The sequence below is a fragment of the Parasteatoda tepidariorum genome, chromosome 4, assembly GCF_982258835.1.
Source record: "Parasteatoda tepidariorum strain Cologne lab strain chromosome 4, Ptep-v5.0, whole genome shotgun sequence".
NCBI lineage: Eukaryota > Metazoa > Arthropoda > Arachnida > Araneae > Theridiidae > Parasteatoda > Parasteatoda tepidariorum.
The window spans coordinates 116,651,550-116,663,677 of NC_141758.1; the positions used below are offsets into that span (position 1 = coordinate 116,651,550).

Below are 12,128 nucleotides of genomic sequence, written 5' to 3' on the forward strand. Positions count from 1 at the left end.
TTCAAATCAGTACCAAATTCTATTGTCCAACACATGAATCAATCGTAATGCAAAGAATTTATAAGTTTTAAAATATTATATTTAAAGGGACTAGCTTAATATTATTTTTTTAATATCTGAAGTAAAGACAAATAAAAAATTTATAGAAACACAGTTTTGAACTTAAACGATATAACAACTTTTAATCTGTCCTGTTATCCATGCGAAGAGCACTTGATTACGTATTTATACGGATCAACTTAAAAAATTTCTATTTGCTATGCACGGTAACAGCTTCCGAACTCAATAAAATAAACTGTCTAATATTTTTACTAAAAAATTTCACTAAGATTGAATCCCGTAGGATATTTCTCGTTTGTGACTCGAAGATGTATAAATACTGGAACAATTTTGAGTAAAATTTAATGCTAATTCAGTTGTGAGAATAGAGAAGTATTTCGAATTAGTATTTTTCATCAAATTTAAAATTTCTTTACGAAATTCGTCAACAGATGGTTCTCCTAACTGATTTGAAAGACCAGTTATAGGAACATAAAAAGATATATGAATTTTAGGCTGCTATGTTCTGCTTAGGGAATCAAAAATGTATTTTTATATTAAATTTTGAAATTTGTTAGAAAGTTCATCAATAAACAGCTAAGCTAGCAAAGAAAACTTAAGAACAATGTTTTCTGTTGCATATCAGAAAATTCTAAATAAAATATTTGTACAAGCGTTGTGTTAATTTTTTTCTCAGACTACCCAGCATTTTTGCTGCATGTGATATTTGTTTCGTAGTGTTAATTTTGATCTCGCGGACTTAGCTGCGTTGTTGTCGCGTGGAAATGATGGTGGCTTAGAAAAAATAAATTGCTACACATAGATTGACGAATTTTGCTTCAATTTTTATGTGGTTTATTTTCTTTTGAGCTGAATAGAACGCTGCAAAACCTTCATTTTTTTTCTAATTCTGTTCGTCATTAAAAGGTTCTTTGAATTGCCGGTTAATTTTTAGGCGTCCTTTGCCCCATATATGTAACTCACAGTGTCATGTATTACGGTGAATTAGTTTACAGTGTCACATAAATATCGGTGTTGTGTTTCTAATTTATACGTACCTGTTTTTGTGTGCATGATTCTGTCATATTTATTTTTGATTTGTGATCAACGTTTTTATATTTTTTCAATGTCCTTGTAGTGTATGTACCACTACCAAAATATAATTCCAATTCACTAGTATATAAGACATGTTAACTCGATTCTATGTTGGGGGACCTTTTCATAGATGACGGTTGACATGGTCGGTAACAACTCTCCCAGCATTGGTGACCTTTTTGTGTGAATGTAATTTTCTCATTCTTTTTGCGTAAATGTAATTTGGTCATTCTTTTTGTGTAAATGTAGTTTTTTTAAATTCTTTTTGTGTAAATGTAGTTTTTTTAATTCTTTTTGTGTAAATGTAATTTTGTCATTCTTTTTGTGTGAATGTAATTTTGTCATTCTTTTTGTGTAAATGTAATTTTGTCATTCTTTTTGTGTAAATGTAATTTTGTCATTCTTTTTGTGTAAATGTAGTTTTTTTAATTCTTTTTGTGTAAATGTAATTTTGTCATTCTTTTTGTGTAAATGTAGTTTTTTAAAATTCTTTTTGTGTAAATGTAGTTTTTTTTAAATTCTTTTTGTGTAAATGTAGTTTTTTTAATTCTTTTTGTGTGAATGTAATTTTGTCATTATTTTTGTGTGAATGCAATTTTGTCATTCTTTTTGTGTGAATGTAATTTTGTCATTATTTTTGTGTAAATGTAATTTTGTCATTCTTTTTGTGTAAATGTAATTTTGTCATTCTTTTTGCGTAAATGTAATTTTGTCATTATTTTTGTGTAAATGTAATTTTTTAATTCTTTTTGTGTAAATGTAATTTTGTCATTCTTTTTGTGTAAATGTAGTTTTTTTTAATTCTTTTTGTGTAAATGTAGTTTTTTTTAAATTCTTTTTGTGTAAATGTAGTTTTTTTAATTCTTTTTGTGTGAATGTAATTTTGTCATTCTTTTTGTGTGAATGTAATTTTGTCATTCTTTTTGTGTAAATGTAATTTTGTCATTCTTTTTGTGTAAATGTAGTTTTTTTAATTCTTTTTGTGTAAATGTAGTTCTTTTTAATTCTTTTTGTGTAAATGTAATTTTGTCATTCTTTTTGTGTGAATGTAATTTTGTCATTCTTTTTGTGTAAATGTAATTTTGTCATTCTTTTTGTGTAAATGTAATTTTGTCATTCTTTTTGTGTAAATGTAGTTTTTTTAAATTCTTTTTGTGTAAATGTAGTTTTTTTTAAATTCTTTTTGTGTAAATGTAGTTTTTTTAATTCTTTTTGTGTGAATGTAATTTTGTCATTATTTTTGTGTGAATGTAATTTTGTCATTCTTTTTGTGTGAATGTAATTTTGTCATTATTTTTGTGTAAATGTAATTTTGTCATTCTTTTTGTGTAAATGTAATTTTGTCATTCTTTTTGCGTAAATGTAATTTTGTCATTCTTTTTGTGTAAATGTAATTTTGTCATTCTTTTTGTGTAAATGTAGATTTTTTAATTCTTTTTGTGTAAATGTAGTTTTTTTTAATTCTTTTTGTGTAAATGTAATTTTGTCATTCTTTTTGTGTAAATGTAATTTTGTCATTCTTTTTGTGTAAATGTAGATTTTTTTAATTCTTTTTGTGTAAATGTAGTTTTTTTTTAAATTCTTTTTGTGTAAATGTAATTTTGTCATTCTTTTTGTGTGAATGTAATTTTGTCATTCTTTTTGTGTGAATGTAATTTTGTCATTCTTTTTGTGTAAATGTAATTTTGTCATTCTTTTTGTGTAAATGTAATTTTGTCATTCTTTTTGTGTAAATGTAGTTTTTTTAATTCTTTTTGTGTAAATGTAGTTCTTTTTAATTCTTTTTGTGTAAATGTAATTTTGTCATTCTTTTTGTGTGAATGTAATTTTGTCATTCTTTTTGTGTAAATGTAATTTTGTCATTCTTTTTGTGTAAATGTAGTTTTTTTAATTCTTTTTGTGTAAATGTAATTTTGTCATTCTTTTTGTGTAAATGTAGTTTTTTTAATTCTTTTTGTGTAAATGTAGTTTTTTTAAATTCTTTTTGTGTAAATGTAGTTTTTTTTAATTCTTTTTGTGTAAATGTAGTTTTTTTAATTCTTTTTGTGTGAATGTAATTTTGTCATTCTTTTTGTGTAAATGTAATTTTGTCATTCTTTTTGTGTAAATGTAATTTTGTCATTCTTTTTGCGTAAATGTAAATTTGTCATTCTTTTTGTGTAAATGTAAATTCGTCATTTTTTTTGTGTAAATGTAATTTTGTCATTCTTTTTGTGTAAATGTAGAAGAGAGAAAACCCAAGCACTAGTGTAGAGCTTATTGCTTCAGCAAATTTTGGCTGTTTGAATTGGCAGCCAAGTGTGTTGCCTATTGGTGAAAAACATTAAAGCCTGAAGGAGAAACGGAAAGAGTTGTTGGCAATTTCACCAATAATGAAACCCGTTGACCATGCTAATGAGAGAAGCCTTGCTTTGTTAGAGGTGATGTTTTACAGCCAGAGAAAAGAGATCAACAGTCTGAAAAAATGTTTCAGATTTGTTAAGTTCCTGTCCTCTACTTTTCACGGAGAAAGGATTCTTTCTGTATTTTAAATTGTTGACTGGGGTTAATATTCCAGAGCTCTTTAAAAAAGGCTTCAGAAACAAAAATTCCTAGAATGATTAACTTTTTTAAATCTTTGCCTAAGAAAAAAAAAACAGTATTCAAGACATATTGAAGAAATTTGAAAATGATGATGAAACTTGCAATGAACTGTTCTTAGTCATATCTCTGCTTTTGGAGTACTTTAATTGAAAAAGGGAAGCAATTTTTATTTCAGTTGACATAAGTATTTATCATATATTTTTCTATAATTTTTTTGTACATATTGGGCAAATCTCTTAATTTCAGACATCTTCCTATAGTCAAACACAATAAGATAAAATATTTGCAGTTATTGACTTACCTTTTTTTTTTATTTCCAAAGACAATACAAAAAAGAACAGTAAGACTAAAGATGTACCAAAAAAAAAAAAAACTAGAAATTTTAGATCACAAACGAGGACCGACGTCATTGCCTCATTAAAAGTAATCTTTTTTGCAATACAGTGACTCCTCAAAATCGATGTGAAGTGGTGAGTTTGATTCACTGGCCTTAGCGAATCAAGCAAATACAAATTATAAAGAGAGCAGTTTGGATGTTCTCCTAGACAGTCATTACTACCATAAGGCAGAATTTAGCAACAGTTGCGCAACAATGGGAATGAACAAAAAACTGTCAATTCTCTGCAACATAATTTGTTTAATATACAGCTTTACAGAATGGAAAGATATTTCCTTCCTCCCAAAGTAATGAGCTTGTTCGTTCTCATAAATTCTACAGTTGCCAGGTATCCACTGGTGTGCAACCCGCTTCTTTTTTAGGACCAATCTTTGCAAGTAATCTCGACATTGAAGGATTTCTTTCGATGAAGAAGCGCTATTTGAACTAATGACCTGGATTGCTGCTTGAAAATCAGAGAATAGAACCACTTTCGAAAATTTATCTTCAAAAACCATTAACTGCTTTAGCGCAATGCGAATGGCTTCCACCTCTCCGTCAAAGACTGTTCTGTATTTCTCTACGGGAGCATCAAAAGGAAAATAGGTTCCATAAACTCTTGCTGTCATAATTGTTAGAGAAGGAGACATTTGTATACACAAGTAGTCACTCAGAGGTTTCATGTAAATTGTTTCAAGGGCATAACATCTCAGCACAGCTGGAGAAGTATTTTTCTTGTGCAAAGTGTCTCTAAGATATAAACTTGATTCGATCTCTACAATCTTCAGAGGATTTGTTGGCTTTATTTCCTGAATATCATCAGATAACTCATATTCTTTCCGGATAATATGAACAAATTGATAAAAAGCTGGATTTTCAAATTTCTCATGAAATTTGTGTAATTCATCCAATAAGGATCACCTATTCTAATCAGCTTCTCATATAAAAGCAATGATTTTTCTTCAACAGTAGCTGTAATAGATTTATGGTTTGTCAAATTGTTGCCGTCATAAATTGTTCACAGCAGTAAGTGATTAGAGGTAGTATGAAAGTTCTAAATAGTATTATTATAACTGATTTATCACTTTCCCATAAAGATACATCTAGTCGTTTTAAAACAGTTACCTAATTTAAAAAATGGCTTCAGACTGCATCTACATGTGACTTCCAGAAATTACACTTTCAGCTTTTTAATATGTTATAAATTTGATTATTTTAACACTGAGTGTAGGTTAAATATAGAATTTATAAACTAAATTTATAAAACATAACCAAAATTATAAAATTCTATGTTTAATTAAATTTAACTTCCTTGCAAGATAATGACATTTTTTGTTAAATTAATCTTTTAATTATTATGTCTGAGTTCTAAGAATTCTACATTTTCGATGGTAACGCATTTAAGTAAGAACGCATTTTAAAAGTTATTGTATTTTTTGTATAAAAAATGAAAATTTGAAATTTCATCAAATTCATACTGTTATCAAAATTCTTCAATTAAAATATAGCCATTTGTTATTTTAAGAGCTCCTTACCTGCCATAAAGATCGAAAATCTGGGCATAATGCCTAGTACTCCATGTCCGATTTCTTCTGGTAAGTATAATAAAATTTTAACTTGTAGTACGTTTATTTTAAAAAAAATATATGTACTGAAATAAGTTTTGAAAAATTAAGTTAATCATTTAAAATTTGAGCAATCTTATTCTTAATGAAACTGAATTTTTAATTATATCTCAAATATTATAATCAGGGATGAGATTTTTCCGCTTTTTAGCTGATTTCCGCTTTTTTCACTTTTATCTCTTGAATTTCAGCTTTTTTTTTTTTATCAAAAATTCAGATTTTTCTAAAAATTTCACTTTTTTTATAAGTATTCCGCTTTTTCAGAAAATTCACCCATTTTCAAAGAGAAACACAAAATTCAAACTACATAGCTACCAATCCTTTCTCATTTTTACTTATTTTAGCTGTTTTCTCCCCTTTTACTCGCAGCAGATAAGATTTTTCGAATTTTTTACCCGCCCTCCAGATAGATCCGATTTTTGTAGTTCAAACGACGCTGTTTCTGACAAGCCTTTTAGAGGTCCCAAGCCTGGAGTCTGCCAATATCTCGATTCTTATTCACACGATTTTAATATCAAACATAGCTTTTCATATTTGCGTGTTGAGATTTTTATTCACGCGATTTGAATATTGTACGTTGTGCTTCGTATTTACGCCTTTTTAAAAACCTATGAAGCGATTCGTATTCCCGCAAGTTTAAAATTCAATGTCTTGATTTGCTCATGCTGTTTATAATATCAAACATTGATTTTCATTTATACGTTATTTTAAAATAAGGCATTGGGATTCGCATTCACGCATTCTAAATATTATGCATCATAATTCTTATTTATGCAATCTAAAAATTACGCATCATGATTCGTATTTATGCGATCTAAAAATTATGAATCGGGATTTGTATTTACGCGTTTTAAAAATTCTATATCCCAGTTTGTATTTTCTCATTTTCAAAATCGTATATCTAGTTTCATATTCATGTGATTTCAAAATCCATAATTGTTATTCATATTCACGCAATTTTAAGATCAACTCTCGCGATTCTTGTAAGAAGTAAATTTTAAAAAAAAATTAGTTACTATAAAGGTGACTGTTTTTCTAACGACGATTATTAGTATGTATATCTAAATGTTACAACATCAGAGAAACTGGAAGGGAATATATTCAAAACTTACATTCTGTGCTTGCAAAGAAGAAAAAATAGGATTTGTCACAAGATGTTTGAAAATGGACTAACGACTAAATATAGCAAACATAAAAGATATAGGAAACAAAAGCAATAACTTAAAAAGGGTTTCAATTTAATTTTTTTTTGTTGGAAAAAGAGTTAATTAACTCATCATCAAAATTTTATTTGTAATTGCTGTTATTTATGCTATAAAATGCAAAATTCTTATCAAATAAAAAACAATTATCGAAACAGTTGCTGATTGTCATTTAATTTTTTAAACTAAAATGCCAATTTTTGTATGTTAAGGAGTTACTATATATTTCTACTTCACTGTTATTGATATGTTTCAAAGGGCTGTAGTTAGATTAGACTATAACATGAACATAATGATTTGGTCCATTGTTAAAGTTTCTTTTCCCCAATATAATTTAAAAAGTAATATTACTGATATATTTGCTATAAATCACATAACAGTATTTATTAAAAGAAATGAAATATTAATGTATATTCTCAGTAGTTTTAATTTGCTAAACCAAGTAGTTTTTCAAGTAATAATTGTCTCTTATGTGAACTGAGGAAAAATATAATTTCCAGCTTTATTTTTTCAATTGATAATTTTTATTTTCACTTAATGTTAAGTATCAATGTAGTCGTTTTTATAATAATAGATAAGTACGCAATTGTATGTCAACACATTATTTATTACCTTAAACTGTCTGGAATTTATTATTAAAGGGCTGCGCTTGCGTAAAATTTACTATCGTGGAAATTCAGCTTTTTTGCCTTTTGGCTAATCTCATCCCTGATTATAACATGCTTGTTGATAAGTGTGTTTAACTGTGATGAAATAATTATATAAATCAGTTAAAGTTATCTGATCTGCATTTTCCTTAGTTTTAAAAAGAAAGAGCTTCATAAAATTCATAACAGCCTAGCTGTTTCTTAACGAAAGCAAAATTTATGTAGTTTGTCAAGAAAATATATTGATTAAATTTCATGATTGGTGGTTCTTAATTAGTTTTATTGAACTGCTTATTTTTTTAAATCAATGATTAATAAGACTAGCTTAAAATATTAGGGTACCATATAGTAGCACCAATACAGTTTCAATGGTTGACACCACATTGACATATAGCTATAGAGTATTATCAGAAAGAGTATGCAAATAAAGTCTTAATTACATATAACTTCTAAATCATGCAGAAAAGTCAGCTAACATCAAAGCATCTAATTGTCGGGCTTATTCTCCTTACCTATCCACCACATTACATTATTCTCCTTACCTATCCATTACAAATATAAAAGGATATATCTTGCATCTATGTTAGAGGCTCATTAGTTTTCGCAGAAACACAATGCCAACATAGTTTTATTGCAAATAATATACGAGGCACATCCAGAAAGTAAGTTTCCCTAATTTATAAAAAGAAAGAACTCGCATTTTCAGGAACATATTTATTGGCAAAAAGTATAGCAATTTTTCAACATATCCACCACAAGAATTGAGACACCTGCCGTATCGTGGATTCAACTTTTGTATCTCTCTGTCGTAGAACTCTGCCGCCTGTGAATGGAACCAGCGTGTGACAGACGTCTTCCGCTTTTCATCGTTGCCGAAATGCTCACAGGATTACAGGAATTTCTTGAGGTGCAAGAAAATGTAAAAATTGCTGGAAGCAATATCAGAGCTGTAGGTTGGATGATCAAACAACTGCCAGCCAAATTCCGTCAAAACAGCTGCTGAGTCTCGTGCCGTATGTGGGCAAGCATTGTCATGGAGGAGCGCAACACCTGCAGTAAGCATTCCACCACTCTTCTTTTGAATGGCACGTCACAATTTCCGGAGTGTTTCTCAGTAACGGTAGACGTCTGTCACACGCTGGTTCCATTCACAGGTGGCAGGATTCTACGACAGAGGGATACAAAAGTTGATCCCACGATACGACAAGTGTCTCAATTGTAGTGGCGTCTATGTTGAAAAATAGCTGAAACATTGCTGTACTTGTTGCCAAAAAATATGTTCCTGAAAGTGTTAGTTCTTTTTTTTTAAAAAATTCGGGAAACTTACTTTCTGGATGCGCCTTGTAGTTGTAACAGTTTAAAATAAAACTTGATGACATTTGTAATTAAACTAAGTGTAACTATAAGTTTTAGTTTACACCCAACCCCCCAAAAAATCGAACTCGTCGAAGCGACATATCCCCCCCCCCCCCAGAGAGTGGAGCGCAAAGGCGTCCGACTCGGCCAAGCCTTCATGTGGCATTTATTAAAAACTCAAACATTTAAAAGTACGTCGGATGGCAACACCACTATAAAAAAGCTTCTAATGGATAGTAAAAGTTGAACTTGTGCGGTTACAGAAGTGACGGCATTAATTAAAAATTTTTATATATAGGTTAAGCAATTGGTTCAAATTAAAAGCAGAATGCTTAATATAAATGCAATCTTTTCACCGTCACTCAGCAATAAATAAGTGAACTATGTATTATTATACGAGCTTATTACAATTATTTTCTAAAATATATATTTCATTTTTAGCTTTAAAATAATCATTTTTGATAATATAATTGCATTATTAATTTCTGCTCAACTTTCAGGTGATGATTTTTTTGCAAACTCCTACATGGTTGCAGTCGACATTAACGTCAAGTGAAGAAATTCAAAGTGGCAAAAATGCTTGCTGCATACTACATTTTAAGCATTGAGTACGCTGAGATGGCTTGTAGAACCCTGGAGTTTATTCAAAGGTAAAAAATAAAATATATTCATTTTTCTGTTTTTATAAAGGATAGTGTTATTCGTAGAAATACACGGGTATATTTTCCTCAATTTAAATCTTTTTAAATTATTATTTTATTTACTTTGAGTAACTTTTTTATTTATTGAAAGCATAGTAGTAGTGGATAAAACATTATATACTGAAGGAAATTTAAATAAAAATTATTTTAGTTTGTCTAAAGACTGAAATTGCCAAATTTTGTAGGGGTAAAAAAATTTCCAAAACGCATACTATCAAGCAAATAATAAAAATTTCTGACTTTTTTATTAATAATTTTAAATCTGAACTTAATTAACAAAATGAATATTCATTTATTGTGCAGGTGTTTCCTAAAGGTGAACCCCGATAAAGGATCGAAGGCTTTAATGGATAGTAAAGAACGTAGGAAAAAAAAGAACCGTAAATCCAAAAGTTTTATTGTTGTTAAAAAAGCTAATGGACTTTGAATGGTGTCAATAGTGATTTTATACTGTATTTATTTGTATTTTTATTTTAACCTTCTTTATTCTTTTCTTATTTCCTTGCCATTCTATTTTTAATACTAATTTCGAAAGTATCAGTTATACTGGAATCAGTAAAAGGGTTTATAAGTTATAAGCATTTATAGTTTGCTAAAATGATTGGTAGCATTTGTAAATTGATTGTTAGTATGAAGCAGCATAAAATTACAACAAACCGGGGAAAAAAGGAATAATTTATGTAATGAAATCAGTAAAAAGAAAGAATAAAAAAAAGGTGTACTTTTATCATTTGACAAATTTTATAAATTCCTGTACCTACTGTAAAAATGCATGCAAATTAGTGATTTTTATTGTTAACTTTCGTAAGTAGTGTAAAATGGTAAGAGCGAAATAAAGCAATAATGAAATTAAATCATTTTTTTCTTTTAATTTTATTCTTCCCTTTATGTTTTACGGAAGAAGTAAAAAAAAAAAGAAGAAAGTTTGAGTTTTATTAATCATTCTTACATTGAAATAGAAACAAATCTGTCTTTAATCAATGTGAGATAAACCGCTTTTCTTTTCTTTTTTTAATTGAAATGTACCTAATAATTAATAAGTTTCTGTTATAAGATTTTGAACAGACTAATCTGATCTTCAAAGGAAGAGGTGAAAGTCAAAATTTATTATCAAATGTTGAAAAAATATTCAACTGTTATTGATTAAAATTTAAGAAAGTGAGCTGCCCGATATCATATCTCAGCATTACACAAATCCACTGATCAAAACACTGCAAAATAGTTCCATTTACTTTAAAAGTAGGGCACTAATTTGTATGAAATCATGTTTAAATGACAGATTATTTTATCCTGAATTAAATAAAATTATTGTTCTGAGATAAATATAAGATGATTCATTAGTCTTTAATGTGTGAATCGAAATAGCAGTAAACAAACTATTTAGGTAAAAATATAAATGTGTACAACTTTAAACGATTTTATTGATATTTTTGGTTTTCTTCAAAACTCTTAAATGATTTATTTTATAAATTATGTATTATCATTTAATTAACTTTACATTTTGTGTAATTATATATGTATATATGCCATAATTAGTTTTTAATGTGTGAATCAAAATAGTGGTAAACAAATTATTTAGGTAAAAATATAAGTGTGCATAACTTTTAAACGATTTCATTGGCATTTGTGAAAATTTATGGTTTTCGTAAAACTTCATATGATTTATTTTATCAATTGTGTTTCATCATTCAGTTTGCTTTGCATTATGTGCATTATACATGTATATGTATCTTTTTTTTTAAACAATGCCTAGCAACTTCAGTTATTTCATATAATTTTGTAAACAATTATACATGACATAATAAACTTATTCTTTGCAAACATGTGGTATTTTGTTGTTTAAAAAAAATAATTAAAAAAAATACAGATTGTGACGTCAATAATTCCACATAGTTTAAAAATAAAAACTTAATAAAATTTATACTATGGAAAAAATTTTTACTTCACTGATTAAATATTTTTCTGCGAATAGTTTAAAACTATAAGACATACACAATAAACTTGTTTTCATATTGTTAAAAAGAATGGTTCAAGTGATTTGCTTCACTGATTAAATGCATTCATATAAATATTTCAAAACATACAGCTAAAACTTGTTCATTTTAGGAAAACTTGTTTTCATATTGGCTATGGATTTTCTTGTTTACTTTTGCGGAAAAATTTATCCCTGATTGGTAAAACACCGTTGTGACTGCGGATTTTCTTTTTAAATTTTACGGGAAAAACTTGTTCTGTTATGGTCAAAAGCAGTTGAAGGTACAGACTTCTTTCATAATTTTTGCGTCGAAAACTTGTTTTTGTTTGGGTAAATACAGTTGTGACTATGGATTTACTTTGTAACTTTTACGGAAAAAACTTGTACGCATTTGGTAAAAAGCAGTTGAAGTTACGGATTTACTTTTCCACACTGTTTTAATTTTACTGTTTTCCACAACCAACCCAACTGCCGGTTTAAAACCGTCAATTTTAAAGAATATTTTTTACAGTGTACGTGTCACCGAAAA

The 12,128-nt window shown here is 28.2% G+C and overlaps 1 long non-coding RNA gene across 7 annotated transcripts in view; it reads left to right on the forward strand.

The window, feature by feature from the left end:
- Positions 1 to 12,128, forward strand: part of LOC147812613 (uncharacterized) — a 44,575-nt gene that overhangs the window by 30,380 nt on the left and 2,067 nt on the right. For 2 of the 7 annotated variants that reach the window (XR_015433309.1, XR_015433314.1), the window contains exons 3-4: positions 3,360 to 5,688; positions 9,424 to 9,573. This is a non-coding gene — a long non-coding RNA (uncharacterized LOC147812613). Of the gene's footprint in view, positions 1 to 3,359; positions 5,689 to 9,423; positions 9,574 to 9,927; positions 11,446 to 12,128 lie in introns of those variants that run through there. The other 5 variants (XR_015433313.1, XR_015433312.1, XR_015433315.1 and 2 more) reach the window with 5 other exon arrangements.